Genomic DNA, 17,500 nt, shown 5'->3' on the forward strand with positions numbered 1-17,500 from the left:
TGTTATTTCCCGGTGGAATACCAAGGCATCTTTGCCACGCAGTCCAGCATCTCCACAATTTCGGCTGGATCAGTTCACCAATATTCTGAGGTGAGAATTAAGAAATGGCTACGACCTTTTCTTCATTAATTATATAAGGTTTTTATCAATCATTTAATGCTACGATCTTTTCTTAATTATATAAAGTTTTTATCAATCATTTATTGCTACGATCTTTTCTTAACTAATTATATAGAGTCTTTATCAATCATTTATTGGTGCGATCTTTTCTTAATTACATAAAGTTTTTATCAATACTCTATTATTGCGGTATTTTCAATTAATTAATTAAATTAAGCTTCATGCGGTCTTTTATTTTTTACTGAACTTCATTTAATTATGCAAAGAATTAATTATATAGCTTTTATTATTATTCATTATTACGGTATTTTCAATTAATCGATAAAATTAAGCTTCATGTGGTATTTTATCATTAAATTAATTATGCAAAGAATTAATTAAATAAAGCTTTTATCAATCATTTATCATTACGGTATTTTCTATTAATTAATGAAATTACTGTATTTCAATTAATTATGTAAAGATTTTCAACATATTTTGAATCCTTGCAGGATTTTCATTTATTTATTGAAATATATTTTCCCTGTTGGAGCTCCTGGGCTTATAGCATCCTGCTTTTCCAAATAGGGTTGTAGCTTAGCATGTATTAGTAGTAGTAATATTATCATTACTAGCCAAGCTACAACCCTAGTTGGAAAAGCAAGATGCTATAAGCCCAAGGGCTCCAATAGGGAAAAATAGCCCAGTGAGGAAAGGAAATAAGGAAATAAATAATGATGAGAACAAATTAACGATAAAATAATTCTAAAAACAGTAACAATGTCAAAATAGATATGTCATATATAAACGATTAACAACGTCAAAAACAGATATATTATATATAAACTATAAAAAGACTCCTGTCAGACTGGTCAACATAAAAACATTTGCTCAAACCTTTGAACTTTTGAAGTTCTACAGATTCAACTACCCAATTAGGAAGATCATTCCACAACTTGGTAACGGCAAGTTGTGGAATGATCTTCCTAATCGGGTAGTTGAATCTGTAGAACTATAATAATAATAATAATAATCATTAAGCAGACCGACCATTGTTAGATTGATCATAATATTTCCCTTTTATTCCAAGTAAAATAAGGAATTTTTATACATCCCTGTTAAAAATTTGACGTAAAAACCGGTAAAGACAATGTTGCTAGACATTTACAGTTTTATAAACGGATATATATTGAGTTAAGGAGTGATAATACGGTCACCAACTAGTAAAATATATTAACAAAGTAAAGTAAAAAATTACGGTCGCCTGTATTTTACTGAAATACGGCTGAGAATAGTATATTTTTACGGATAATTTCCAATTAAAATCACATTTTTTTTAAAGTGTTCCTCAAAAAAAAGAAAAAAAAATTACCAAAATCATAATTCTTAAGACCTGTATAAAATAGCAGCTCACCAAATTTCCCCTACTGACCAATCCTTCTCATCCTTCCTTTCCTCCGAAGGTGACCATCCTACCGGACGCCATCCCCGTGTGGGGCGTCTGCCACAAGAATTCGACAATAATGTAATCCTGGGAGATCGCAGGGAGACCAGGATTGCTTCAGATGTTTCCACGTCTCTCTGCATTCCGGAAATGTCATCCAGGTAAGAGGCGGGCTGTGAGGTAGACGGTAGGTTTGCCTTTACATACATAAATACATACATACATATGTATATATATGTATATATATAGATAGATATATATAGATATATATATATATATACTATATATAGATATATATATATATATATATATCTATATATACATATATATATATATATATATCATATATAATATATATATATACATATATATATGTGTGTGTGTATATACGTGTTTGAATATATAAATAAATATATATATATATATATATATATATACATATGTGTGTGTGTGAGTATGTAGACAGCAGGGTTAAAATCTGGCAACAGGAAGTGCCATTATCATTTCAAAAAACAAGAACTCTTAGAGAGAGAGAGAGAGAGAGAGAGAGAGAGAGAGAGAGAGAAACCTTGACAACAGAAAGTGTCATTCTCATTTAAAAGAAAATAAAAAGGTCGATTTATTTCCAGAGATAAGCGTAAAATTTAACACTAAGATATGTTTGTTAACCAATTTAAAAAAAAAAAATAAAAAAAAAGCATTTTCAGCATTCATTCTCCACATCAAGGTAAAACTGACCTCAAATCACAATGCCGAAATCTGATAAACAACCCAAGGGAAGAATTTCCCTCAGAGTCGAATTCCAGAAGATAAAAAATTTACTGCAGTAGGTCGTGTTCATTTAGTCAAACACCTTCTGCCCAAACCACTATCCATTGACGAATGGAACGTGCTCTCGAACCACGATTTTAGAATGCGCCTGACCAGAGTCAACCAGGATGCTAATTCCGAATATTTCTTCTCCGCCTCCTGCAGATCTACACGGAAGGCCTCAACAAGTGCTACTCCACGGAGGAAGCTGCCGTGCAGACGTGCCCCACGCTGCACGACATTCAGATTAAGCGAGCCAGGGAAATTATGCTCTACAGTGAGTTTATTATAGGGTCTTAAAATTCTATTGGGTTTGGGTTACCATTTTCAAATCAACGTTGGAATTTTGTCTTTATAAAATAAATTTTGACTTTAACGATTTTTTATCCATTAAATTCAAACACTGTCTTTCATGAATGTGGTAAAATTCAGTTGTAGTTACAGGAAATAAATTCTTTAATTCAGTTGCATTTCATATGATCTCAAAAATAATTCAGTTGATTTAGTTGTATTTCATAAAAAGTTACAGAAAATTTTCTAACTTAGTTGCATTTCATATAGTCACATAAAATAATTACTTGAATTAAATTGTATTTCATATAAAATCCAACATAATAAATCTTTAAAAAAATAACCTCAGGAATAGATCATCTTTAAGACCAATTAAATTCCTTTTTCATTAAGTGAGTTGTATTTCATACAAAATCACAAAAAAAAAATCCTTTAAGAAAATAACCTCAAGAACATAATCATCTTGAAGACGAATCAAATTTTCATTTATCTTTTCATTAACATAATTATCAATTTAATTACAACCTAAAAATCTCCCCCATTTTTTGTTTCTCTCAGAATCTCGTAGCTTCACCCAAGACGGTTTAATTCGACCGTGTTTTCTGCCCCATCAACGGTCGCTACCGCTTCACCTACGACGTCAACGACGGAACGGAGAGTTCGGAGGAATGTCCGGAGCCGACGTCGGAGCTCTCAAACTGCCCCAAGGGATCGGAGCTCCAACTCAGGTATTTTGGAGCCAGATTGAAGACTGATTTCATTCGCTTATTCTGTTTATCCTTTCTTCCATTAGCTTATTCTGTTTATCCTGTTTGCCTTCATTCGTTTATTCTGTTTATCCTCTTTGCCTGTACGTCTCTGTTCATTTGATTGACTCCTATCTCTCTACTGATGAGACTTCAAGCTCCAACTCAGATAAATTATTTGAAGCCAGAATGAAGACTGATTTTATTCGCTTGTTCTGTTTATTCTGTTTGCTTTCATTCGCTTATTCTGCTTATTCTATTTGCTTCCATTCATTAATCCTGTTTATTCTGTTTGCCTTCATTCGCTTATTCTGCTTATCCCGTTTGCTTCCATTCATTAATTCTGTTTGCTTCCATTCGCTTATTCTGTTTGTCCTGCTTGCTTCCATTCATTAATTCTGTTTATTCTGTTTGACTTCATTCACTTATTCTGTTTATCCTGTTTGCCTTTACGTCGCCCTATATATTTCAAAAGTTTAGCCTTCTAACAATTTAAGCCATTTTAAAATACTGATACTTAAAAAAATCTACGTTCTTTCAAATTTAAGCCTTTTACGAATTTAATATTTCTTTTTTTTTTAAACTGAAGCTTTTAGAAATATAAGCCTACCAAGAATGTAAGACTTTTAAAATTCAATCCTTCAAAAAATTTTAGCCTTTTAAAATTTAACCCTCCAAACAAATTTAGACTTTTATAATGTAAGCCTCCACAAAATTTAAGCCTTTTAAATTTTAATACTCCAAAGAATAAGCCTGCTAGAAATTGAGGCCTTTTAAATAGTGAGCCTTTTAAAAATTTAACCCTTTTGAAAGTAAGCCCTTTGAAAAGACTTTTTTTTTAATGAAGCCTTATGAGAAGTAAGACTTTTAAAAAATAATCCTTTTGAATAGTGAGCCTTTTAAGAATTTTGTCCTTTTGAAAGTAAGCCCTTTGAAAAGTATTCTTCTTTTAAAAATTGAAGCCTTTTAAAAAGTAATCCTTCTGAAAAGTAAGCCTTTTAAAAAATAATCCTTCTGAAAAGTAAGCCATTTTAAAAAAATTTAATCCTTTTGAAAGCAATCCTTTAAAAAAAAATAAAGTCTTGTTAAATTCAATCGACTTGATAATTTAAGCCTTTTAAAAAGCCGTAAGTTATTCATCTATAATAAAAAGGCTGTAAGTTATTTATCTATGATAAAAAGGCTGTAAGTTATTTAGCTATAATAAAAAGGCTGTAAGTTATTTATCTATAATAAAAAGGCTGTAAGTTATTTATCTATGATAAAAAGGCTGTAAGTTATTTATCTATAATAAAAAGGCTGTAAGTTATTCATCTATAATAAAAAGGCTGTAAGTTATTTATCTATGATAAAAGGCTGTAAGTTATTTATCTACAATAAAAAGGCTGTAAGTTATTTATCTACAATAAAAAGGCTGTAAGTTATTTATCTACAATAAAAAGGCTGTAAGTTATTTATGTATAAAGGCTGTAAGTTATTTATCTATAATATGCTAAATCATAAGATCAACTTAACAGGTTCCGGAGATGTTCGTTCGGAGAACTGACGATGGGACTGAGGTGCCTGGGAGACTGGGAGGGTCACGATGGGAAGAAGTATCTGGCACTGTGGGATCCGGAGGTCAAAACAGACAACCAGCCCAGATACAGATGCGCAGTGAGTATTACAGAGAGAGAGAGAGAGAGAGAGAGAGAGAGAGAGAGAGAGAGAATTTTACGAGGCTAAGAATTGAAGCATTGTCGATTAAGTGAAAACGAAATGCAATTAAAAAGAGTATGTGGAGAGAGAGAGAGAGAGAGAGAGAGAGAGAGAGAGAGAGAGAGAGAGAGAGAGAGAGAGAGAGAGAGAGAGAGAGAGAGAGAAATTAAAATATTGTATAAGTCAAAAATGTGTAAAAACGAAAACCTGTCAAAGAGTATATGGAGAGAGAGAGAGAGAGAGAGAGAGAGAGAGAGAGAGAGAGAGAGAGAGAGAGAGAGAGAGAGAAATTAAATTTTTGAGGCCTAGAATATCATTGTTAAAAATGGGTGAAAACGAAACCCTGTCAAAGAGTATTCACAGGCAGAGAGAGAGAGAGAGAGACTAACCTTGCATACCCCTTCCCCCCTTTCAGATGTACTCAGTAGAAGAGACCACTGGACGCATCTACCTGAGCTTCAGCATCGACGCCACCTGTACCAACCATCTGCACAGCCCGTGGGACGGTTATGAATCCATGGTCCTCACGCCCGTGACGCCCATGGCGCCGCCCGCCATCGTCCAGACCACCTCTTGCACCTTCCCCCAGTGGACGCGGGGGACTTTCCAGAATCTTAAGGTAGGCCGGTCATGACTGTTAGTGATTAGGAGATTTCATTTAATAATAATAATAATTAATGATTAATAATAATTATAATTACTTATAATTATTTTTATAATGTCATTATCAACAACTGTTGTTTATCGATAACTAAATTTCCTTGAATATATTATGAACAGTAATAAAAACAACTACAATAATATTAATAATAATAATAATAATAATAATAAATCAATTATATTATTATTATCATTATTAATACCATTACTATTACAATTATCACTGTAATAATATTCAAAAAACAATTATAATAATAATCAAAATCATGTTATTATCAATATTATTACTAATATCATCATTATTACCATTATTATTACAATTACCACATATAACACAATTATTATTATTATTATTATTATTATTATTATTATTATTATCGATATTATTATTATTATTATTATTATTATTATTAATATTATTATTATTATTAACAAACAAATAATCAATGTTTCCTTTCCTCCTTCAGATCACAGAGAACAACTTGTGGCTTCAGGACGACACAGCCGATAAGAAATACCAAACCTTGTGTCTCTCACAGCACGCCCCCCACGGGGAGCGGTACGCCCTATACTCGCAGACGCAGTGGTACGTAGTGCTTCCTAGCTTATAGTTTTTTTTTTTTTTTTTTTTTTTTTTTTTTTTTTTTTTTTTTATCAGAATCGTGTCCGATATTTAAGATTTAACTGAAATATAACAAGCTTTTCCTTGATGTATATATTAAATTCAACTCTCTCTCTCTCTCTCTCTCTCTCTCTCTCTCTCTCTCTCTCTCTCTCTCTCTCTACTGACTGACCTATATCTACACACTTTAATTACCCCCAGCGAACTGACAAATTGAAAATGAATTTTTCAGTGGCGAGGAGGAATTCACGTGTATTTGGATTAAAAAGAGAGCGGCCAATGTCATCGAGTACCAGATATGTAAGTATTATATACAAGTATACTTGTCTTCATTCATATATATATATGTGTATATATATATACATATATATATATATATATATACATATATGCATATATATACATATATATATATATATATATATATATATATATATATATATATACATATATGTATATATATATACATATATATATATATATATATATATATATATATGTGTGTGTGTATATATATACATATATGTATATATATATATATATATATATATATATATATACCCATCTTTTCTGAGTAGGGATACCTTAACATGGTGAAAAAGTTTGTTTATCGCCATGATCAGCAAATATGTACTATAGTCAATTTATTTTAATGCGGCGCATTTGCACCGACTCGCAGCGGTGCCCTTTTAGCTCGGAAAAGTTTCGTGATCGCTAATTAGTTAGAATTATCTTGTCCAACCAATCAGAGAGCAGGAAACTTTTCCGAGCTAAAAGAGCACCGCTGCGAGTCGGTGCAAATCTGCATCCCTAAAGAAAATTGATATAGTCAGGGCTACTCATACTAGATTGGTTTGCTGTAAGTTATCAGAAAAAAAATCTCCCACAATGAACAATCCGCAATGCCGAGAGTAATGACGAAATGGTCAAAAGCCAGACATGAATAAGGACAGGTCTGAGGACATTGTCCTGCAGTAGACTAGAAAAAGGCTGCATTTGTTGATGTTGTATAAGCTAAAAGTATATATACAGTATATATGCATATACTGTATGTAACAGTATGATACTGTATAAAAACATGAATAAGGATATATATGAGGACATTGTCCTGCAGTAGACTAGAAAAAGGCTGCATTTGTTGATGTTGTATAAGCTAAAAGTATATATACAGTATATATGCATATACTGTATGTAACAGTATGATACTGTATAAAAACATGAATAAGGATATGTATGAGGACATTGTCCTGCACCAGACTAGAAAAAGGCTGCATTTGTTGTTGTTGTATAAGCTATAAGTATGTATACAGTATATGTGCATATGTGTACCAGCATGATACTGTATAAAAACAGTAAAAATAAATTTTCTAAAGTGAATAATGCAATCTCTTTCCCTCTTTTTCAATTTGGCTGCAGCAGCATATCCAAGCCAGACTTACAACGTCTCAAGAATCTGTTCGGATGACATGTTCAGAGGGCAAGTCTGGGACACCCAAGGACGTGAGTATTCATACTAATGTTTCTGTTCTTGTTTTTCAATTACTTTTAGTGAGAATAGGAAAGACAACTGAAGAGTGAATGAGTGAAAATTATTTACTAATTCATTTAGAATTATTAAGGATGTCTTTTTTATTAATTTTCTTCATTGTGGTTGGGTATATAGAAAAGAGAAAATATGAATGAAATAAAATAACTTTTACATTCAGTTTAACACGTTTTCCCCTTCGTCCCAAAACAAGCGAATAACCCACATTTTCCCCTCGTCCAGAACAAGCAAATGTCCTACATTTCTCCTCGTTCCAGAACACACAAATAACTCACATTTCCCTCTCGTCCCAGATCAAGCAAATAACCCACATTTCCCCTCATCCCAGAACAAGCAAATAACCCACATTCCCCTCGTCCCAGAACACACAAATAACTCACATTTGCCCTCGTCCATTACAAGCAAGTAACCCACATTCTCCTCGTCCCAGAACACAAAAATAACCCGCATTTCCCCTCTTCCCAAAACAAGCAAATAACCCACATTCCCCTTGTTCAGAACAAGCAAATAACCTACATTTCTCCTCATCCCAGAACAAGCAAATAATACACATTTCTCCTCGTCCCAGATCAAGCAAATAACCCACATTCCCCTTGTTCAGAACAAGCAAATAACCTACATTTCTCCTCATCCCAGAACACACAAATAACTCACATTCCCCTCGTCCCAGAACACATAAATAACCCAAATTTCCCCTCGTCCCAGAACAAGCAAATAACCCACATTCCCCTCGTCCCAGAACAAATAAAAAACCCACATTTCCCCTCGTCCCACATCAAGCAAATAACCCACATTCTCCTCGTCCCAGAACACATAAATAACCCAAATTTCCCCTCGTCCCAGAACAAGCAAATAACCCACATTCCCCTCGTCCCAGAACAAATAAAAAACCCACATTTCCCCTCGTCCCACATCAAGCAAATAACCCACATTCTCCTCGTCCCAGAACACATAAATAACCCACATTTCCCCTCATCCCAGAACAAGCAAATAACCCATACTTTCCTCTCGTCCCTAAACAGGCCTGGACCCAGAAAACCAGAGCAGCTGTCCCATTACAGGGGAGTACACAGGAGTGATCCCAGACGCCAAGGAACTTTGTGCTCGTCTGTACTCTGATTGCGAAGACCCACAGCACATGTACTACACAGTGTCCTCATGTTTCAACGCTTCTGAGGTGTATGAAGGTAAGGCTCCTCTATATCTGGTTGTTTCTGTGACTGGTCTTCTCTGGTGTTTACTGTACCCAATTACACGAAGCTCAAGACGTAGATTTTCTGAGCAGTGTTTACTTTGACTCAAAGCTGGATGTATTTCCTTGAGGTTGATTTTGACTTGTGATTTTCTGGTAGGAGAATTTTCTCTGATTACCCTAATACCTTCAAATGTGTGTGTTTGAGAGAGAGAGAGAGAGAGAGAGAGAGAGAGAGAGAGAGAGAGAGAGAGAGAGAGAGAGAGAGAGAGAGAGAGACTGCTTGATTTTAAAATGTGGAAATTCATTGCTACTGCTGTGTCAAAAGTTCACATTTCATACGGGAATCTCAAAATACATATCCCAGTGAGAGAGAGAGAGAGAGAGAGAGAGAGAGAGAGAGAGAGAGAGAGAGAGAGAGAGAGAGAGAGAGAGAGAGAGACTGCTTGATTTTAAAATGTGGAAATTCATTGCTACTGCTGTGTCAAAAGTTCACATTTCATACGGGAATCTCAAAATACATATCCCAGTGAGAGAGAGAGAGAGAGAGAGAGAGAGAGAGAGAGAGAGAGAGAGAGAGAGAGAGAGAGACTTTGCTTGATCTTAAAATTGATTGCTAATGCTGAGTCGAAAGTTTACATTTTATACGGGAATTTCAAAACACATAGCAGAGAGAGAGAGAGAGAGAGAGAGAGAGAGACTTTGCCTGATCTTCAAATTCATTGCTAATGCTGTGTCAAAAGTTTACATTTTACACGGGAATCTCAAAACACATAGGGGGAGAGAGAGAGAGAGAGAGAGAGAGAGAGAGAGAGAGAGAGAGAGAGAGAGAGAGAGAGAGATGAAAAATCTTCCCAGTTTTAATCATAAATAACATCTGTGTAAACACCAGAGAAACATTATCTTTACATTAAAAATGAATTTATAAGTTGAAATTGGTCTTTGCTGGTGGTGGGTGGTAGAGAGTTATGATTTTAGCCTAGTTAATGTTAAGCCTATATAAAAAAAAAAACATTAATAAATATTTCAGAGAGATATCTAACATTATGCAAACATTAACATTTGATTTTCTATAATGAAATTCCAGTCCGATGAAAATTCACATTGAAATTAAGATATCTGTAAAATTTTGATTTTTTAAAGAGAAATATAGATAATTTCATTTATATTTAAATGTTTAAATCAAATTTACTAAAAACACCTATATATCAGCTTTGTCATTTATACATTAAATGGGCTTATAGCATCCTGCTGTTCCAACTAGGGTTGTAGCTTAGCAAATAATAATAATAATAATAATAATAATAATAATAATAATAATAATTGATTAACAGACTAATTAATATCAGAAAAGAACTTATTTACTAACAAATATCGAACCCTGCATAGAAAAATAATAATAAATTCCTAATATTTCATATCAATATTTTGATTCCTTCTTAATATGAGAAAATTATTAAAAAATAATTCCTGAAAGCTAACTTTTAAAAATTCAAAGGAAATTTCAGTGCTGAACAAAAGAAACATATAAATTTAATCTAGAAGTAGAAATCTTCAATAAATCATTAGAAAAATTATCACCTAAACAAAGATTTAAATTTTAAATATATTTCCTATTCTATAGGCTTATTAACATTTGCTAATAAAAGTAACATTAACCTTATTTGTTTACAAGACCACGCTCTCCATATACTGCCAAATTATGCAAAGCTATTGTTTTCCTCTATTACTTTTTCATAATTTAAAACAATTCGCCACATGGGAAACAAGTTAAAATTATAAAAAACTATAGAATTATAAAAAAAAAAAAAACTAACCTGGTTTCCTCACTAAACGACTTGGAACCGACATCCTCACCCAAACAGAAGTTCGTGATGCCAACTGTACATTTGATATACATTCAAAATTGGTCTTGTAAACAAATACCACATGAGCTAGCATCCCCTGAAATGTGGAAGCATTCTGCCTGTAAAACTGGACTGACCAACATTCTATAACATTCTACAAAACCGTGAATGTTCTATATTCTCTATGAAGTCAACATTTTCTGTGATATTAACATTTCCATTGAAACCAAACTAACAAATGTAATGAATTGCATGACACATAAACTAACGAACATATGAATTAATAGATATACTTAACTGGCATGGCCAAGGATGTGTGACTATTTTCTCCTTCTATTTCAGTATTAATATTTAATCTATTTAATCTATTCTTCAATTTGTAAGGTACCCCCCAGGAATTATTGTTTGTAAGTTACACTGTTCAATATAGGTACCTCTAACGTATATATATCTTCCGAAATACCATAATTAGGTTTAACACTTCTTCGACAATGCAAATATAAGCATATTTGATATGCAAAAAAACGGCAAGGCATACAACAGTAATTGTATTTTGCTTGTATAAAGCAAAGGGCCGATATTTTCTGATAAGAATAAACTGATTTTCATACTTCTGGAATAACTTATTTTCATACTTCTGGAATAAACTGACTTACATACTTCTGGAATAAACTCATTTTAATATTCTGGAATAAATTGATTTTCATACTTCTGGAATAAACTGATTCTCATACTTCTGGAATAACCTGATTTTCATACTTCTGGAATAAACTGATTTTCATACATCCGGAATAAACTGATTTTCATACATCCGGAATAAACTGATTTTCATACTTCTGGCGCGCTGATGATCTGTTGCAATGATTGATTGATTGATTGATTGAAAGGTTACGTTCGACATCTGGCGTTGCAGAATACAACCGAATACAGCCTCTGATACAGAAACGAAAGACACCGGGAGCATTTAAAGCAGTTTGTGTCTTCGAAACAAACGAATATCATTGTATGTGTCGTCGAAAGAAACAAATATACTTGTTTGTGTCTTCGACACATACAAATCAAATTGTTTGTCCTCGAAACAAACATAATTGTTTGTGTCTTCTAAATAAACAAAGAAAATTGTTTGTCATCGAAACAAATCTAATTGTTTGTGCCTTCGAAACATAAAAGTCAAATTGTTTGTCTTCGAAACAAACATAATTGTTTGTGTCTTGGAAACATACAAATCAAATTGTTTGTCTTCGAAATATACATAATTGTATGTGTCTTCGAAAAATACAAATAAAATTGTTTGTCTTCTAAACAAACATAACTGTTTGTGTCTTCGAAACAAACATAACTGTTTGTATATTCCAAACAAACACAATTGTTTGTACACTCGAAACAACCAAACATAATCCCAAAACCAAAATTAGATTCTGACCTAATCCGGTGACGTCACAGACCCAGATGGCATCAGCGTGGTGGGCGGCCGGGACGTTGCCTTACGTCACCGTAGGAGTCGCATGTACCGAATCACCGACCCAAGGGCGCTGCTATCCCGCACGACGAGGCACGCCCATCGCCACGGGCCCCGCAGGCCTTCGTGGGCGCACATCAGGGCGGCCGAACTGGGCAGCTGGTCCTCGGAAGCCCAGTTCACGACCATCGGGGCCAGCAGCCGCAGACGCCACAGGCACCAAACGGTCGAAGAAGTCTTTGTATTTCCGGACGTTCCAGCCGACCCTCACCCTCTCCCCCCTCCTCAAAATCCTTCCCCTCTCCCTCCCCCTCCTCCGAGGAAGGCAGCCCGCACGAGCTTGCGCGCCCAGCCCCAGCACCAAGCAAGGGAAGCGGGCGTTGAGATTTCCAAGGGCTACAATGCCGTGCCGCAGCGAGACCGTCCGCATCCGCAGCGAGAGGAGGACAGGCCCTTTTACGTCCGCATTGAGGATGAGGATTCCGCGTCCCCCTGGCACCACCTCAAGGGGATGGGGCCTGTGGTCATCGAAGGTCAGGAGCCCGTAATAAAAGGTCACGAACACTCTTGACCTCATGTAGACTGTGGTCGTCGTGTGCTCAGAAACTAATAATAATAATAATAATAATAATAATAATAATAATAATAATAATAATAATAATAATAATAATGAAATGAATAAAAAAAAGAGGATTTCTCAGGGAAGATCTGAGCAAAGAAACCCAAACGATGTCTGGGAAGAATAAAGAATGACTCTTTACTAAAGAATGAGTCTTAACTAAGTCTTTCAAAAGGAAAGACTCAAGGGAAAGACGTTTTGGAAGACCACCACATTCTACGTGATAGCACAAGACACTGGATTGCACTTTAGGATACTCAGATGGCACCTTTTTGTTGTTGTTGTTTTTTTGGCACAAAGCACTGCAATGGAGTTTATATCTTTGCTGTTGTTGTTGTTGATCTTTTTTTTCTGGCACAAGCACTGCAATGGATTTTATATTGTTGCCGTTGTTGTTGTTGACGTTTTTTTTTTTTTTTTAATTTTCTGGCACAAGCAATGCAATAGATTTTATATGGTTGCTGTTGTTTTTGTTGTTGTTGTTATTGTCACATATGCTTCAGTGATTCTCATCATAGTAGCAAATCACGCACTAAACCAACTAAATCACTTTGCTTTGTTATTTAGTTTTTTTGATTGATGTTATTAAATTACCACCTATTAATAAATACCTTTTATTCATAATTATATGGCATCTTCTCTATTATTATGTAAAACTACAATTGTTTACATCCTCTGCACCTTAGTTGTACTTAAAAAAAAAGAAAAAAAAAATATAAATGTTGCACATCCCGTATATTGCATTCATATTTACCTTAGGAAATATTCTTATTTTCAGTGTACATATTTGATGTAATCTTTTAACATAGTAAACACAATGTATATACATATGAACGACCACAATCCTCACTTATTAATATATAAATATATACAAATATGTATATCAATTTTAATAAAACATGTATATGTTTCATAGTTGCATTTTGCCGTTAATAAACTACTTTTTTCATGGGAAAGAATTTACTTTACAAACAAACTAAAAGATATAAAATCTCATCTTGCGTTATTCATTTTTTGGTCATAATCTTTTATTATTTTATATATATTAATAATTTAATTTTTTGACGTATCATTTTGATAACGTAGTAGCCTTGAAACAAAAAATAATAGGAAATATCAAACAGGCAAACTTAAATGTTTAAATACATTTGAGAGGCAAAAACTTACTTTTCCAAATATATATAAAAAAGAAAAATTGCTGTTAATAAATACGCTTAAATATAAAGCCAATTTAACACCCTTAAAAAAAAAAAAAAAAAAATTGCGTCAATTATGGGCGTAACGGGATTTCCCAACAGATACATAAAGAAAAGGATAAGGATAAGTCTCCTATCAAAGGTCGAAGTTTAAATTAATTTATATTGTTTTTATCTTGTGATAATGTTTCACTGACTAGTCCTTTCCCTCCACATCTCAGCTTATCTTATTTTTCTTCTGCTGTTCCCTATTTTCTGTATTGTTTCATGAGCATGTTCATTAAAGTTAATATCTATAATGCATGAATAAGAGTGAGTGTCTCTGTAACTTTGCATGTCATATGTCCTGTAGATATTAGTATGTGGCTGTGCACGAAGGTAAGTCAATATTATGTAACCTAAATAATCTAGTAATTTACATAATAGAACTCAACTAGGATAGAATCTGTTGTAATCAGATTACAAAATCATTAATCTCGATCTCAAGTGAATATATATTAAAAAATAAATTCATCTAATATTATTGGAATTTAAATAGCACATTCAGAAATAACACATTTCTTTTAATATATAGAATATCAGATGAAAATACATTGAAGACAAACCCCAACGTAAAAATTCGAAATGAAATATGAAGCAAAGAACAGCCCCAATAAACATTCAACTCTGAAAATGAACCCAGTAAACGGTGCCTGTAAACATTCCTCTTCTCGTTTTCTATAGAACGCGAGTACCGGTGCCTAGGTCAGTGGTCAGAGGGCGGCGTCATGTACACGTTCACCCACAGAGAAGACGTAAACATCTACGAGTGCTTCGCTGGCGTCGTCGTCAATAGCCACGAGCTCTTCATCATCGAAGCTGGCACCAGCTGCCAGAGAGGCCTCCAGCCCCTGGCGAACGGCATGAAGCTCGTCAGGCAAGGTGAGTAGAGGAACAATAACGTTTCCCTTTGACGTTTATTCACGAGACAGTAAATATCATGAAAACGTTTATCTTTGACGTTTATTCACAAGACAGTAAATATCACAAAAACGTTACCATATGACGTTTATTCATGAGACAGTAAATATCACTAAAACGTTTCCCTTTGACGTTTATTCACGAGACAGTAAATATCACGAAAACATTCCTATTTGAAGTTTACTCATGGGACACTAAATACCCCGAAAACGTTTCCCTTACACGGTTATCCATAAGACAGGATATATCACGAAATAGTTTCCCTTTGACGAGGGAACGTAAAGTTTCCCTTTGACGTTTAATTCATCAGACAGTAAATATTACAAAATAGTTTCCCTCTGACGTTTATTCATCAGGCAGTAAATATTACAAAATAGTTTCCCTTTGACGAGGGAATGTAAACGTGTTCATTGACGTTTATTCATCAGACTGTAAATATTACAAAAAAATTTCCCTTTGACGTTTATTCATCATGAAGTAAATATTACAAAATAGTTTCCCTTTGACGTTTATTCATCAAACAGTAAATATTACAAAATAGTTTCCCTTTGTCGTTTTTTCATTATGCAGTAAATATTACAAATAGTTTCCCTTTGACGTTTATTTATCATTCAGTAAATATTACAAAATAGTTTCCCTTTGACGAGGTAACGTAAACGTTTCCCATTGACGAGGGAGCATTAACGTTTCCCATTGACGAAGGAACGTAAACGTTTCCCATTGACGAGGGAGCATAAACGTTTCCCATTGACGAAGGAACGTAAACGTTTCCCATTGACGAGGGAGCATAAACGTTTCCCATTGACGAAGGAACGTAAACGTTTCCCATTGACGAGGGAGCATAAACGTTTCCCATTGACGAAGGAACGTAAACGTTTCCCATTGACGAGGGAGCATTAACGTTTCCCATTGACGAAGGAACGTAAACGTTTCCCATTGACGAGGGAGCATAAACGTTTCCCATTGACGAAGGAACGTAAACGTTTCCCATTGACGAGGGAGCATAAACGTTTCCCATTGACGAAGGAACGTAAACGTTTCCCATTGACGAGGGAGCATAAACGTTTCCCATTGACGAAGGAACGTAAACGTTTCCCATTGACGAGGGAGCGTAAACGTTTCCCATTGACGAGGGAGCATAAACGTTTCCCATTGACGAAGGAGCGTAAACGTTTCCCATTGACGTTTATTCATGAGTAAATATCACGAAAAAAGTTTCCCTTTAACGTTTATTAATGAGACAGTAAATATCACAAAAACGTTTCCCTCAAACGTTCAGATTGAAAAAGAAGTTATCCTTATTATCATAATCCTTGCAGCCACCTGCAGCGAGATTAAAGCCAGGAAGGAAGCCACGGCACTGCCCCCGACGGACCCCTCATCCACCAGGCCTCCGTGGTGGCCCCAAACCACAGGCAATCCGTGGATCAAGAAAGTATCATCTACGACGGAGCAGCCTACTTGGAATAATGAAAGTAAGATGGCGTTTGTGTCTCATTTCATAGAGTAATGAAATATGCACTGAATTTGTATTTTCTTTAAACCAAAGCATTTGTATGCATAAAGTGCGTCTGAATGCTTAAGTTAAAACTTAAATTTATAAAGACTATGTTGTCTTTACCAAGTCCGTCACAAGATTTAATTTGCGAAATAATCTTTATATTAAATAAGAATAATTTTATACAATTACAAGAATCTGAATGTCTTGAGTAACGATGGTCTGAATAATTCAGATCTTCCATCATTAAGTAATAAATTAACTATATTCCAGAAATTGGATTTAATCTCACCTTTTGTTTCCAGTTTCCAGGGCAGCGCATTCCAGCAGTGCTCCTCGATCCATGAGACCGTGGACGCGTCTAGCGGCCACCGCCTTGCTATTGGTAGCGCTATTGTGATGATCAGGCTGAGAAATCTTCACTATTTCACCATTCATCATCATCATCATCCACTCAAGGTGACGTCATCTGTGACCGAAGAAAGAACATTTCCATAAACAAAAGATAAACTGGATTTTGAAATAAAAATGTTCAGGGCATTTGTAATTGTTGTAGGCTAAAACAGTGCATAAAAAAAAACGTGGATTTGCAGAAATACTATGCTATGGCAAGGGAGGTTGTATAATAATTGATTATATATCTAGTGAAAAGTGCTTTAAAAGGAATTAAATCAAACTGAATGCATAGAAAACACACCCAAGGGAATAAACTTAAGAAAAAAACGTTTGTTTAGTTAAGTGTTAAGTTTGAAAATATCAAGAGGCAAAAAATGTTTTGCAGTCGTACGTAAAACGTGAAAAACCCAAACAGCC

At 34.5% G+C, this 17,500-nt stretch overlaps 1 protein-coding gene and 1 pseudogene across 2 annotated transcripts in view; one reads left to right on the forward strand and one right to left on the reverse strand.

Annotated features, from left to right (window-relative positions):
- LOC137658797 (patj homolog) overlaps window positions 1-17,500 on the reverse strand; it is a 673,578-nt gene that overhangs the window by 321,175 nt on the left and 334,903 nt on the right. The gene's annotated exons all lie outside the window — the stretch shown is intronic.
- Window positions 1-17,500, forward strand: part of LOC137658798 (uncharacterized) — a 60,662-nt pseudogene that overhangs the window by 41,747 nt on the left and 1,415 nt on the right.

This window comes from Palaemon carinicauda, chromosome 19, assembly GCF_036898095.1.
Source record: "Palaemon carinicauda isolate YSFRI2023 chromosome 19, ASM3689809v2, whole genome shotgun sequence".
Lineage (NCBI taxonomy): Eukaryota > Metazoa > Arthropoda > Malacostraca > Decapoda > Palaemonidae > Palaemon > Palaemon carinicauda.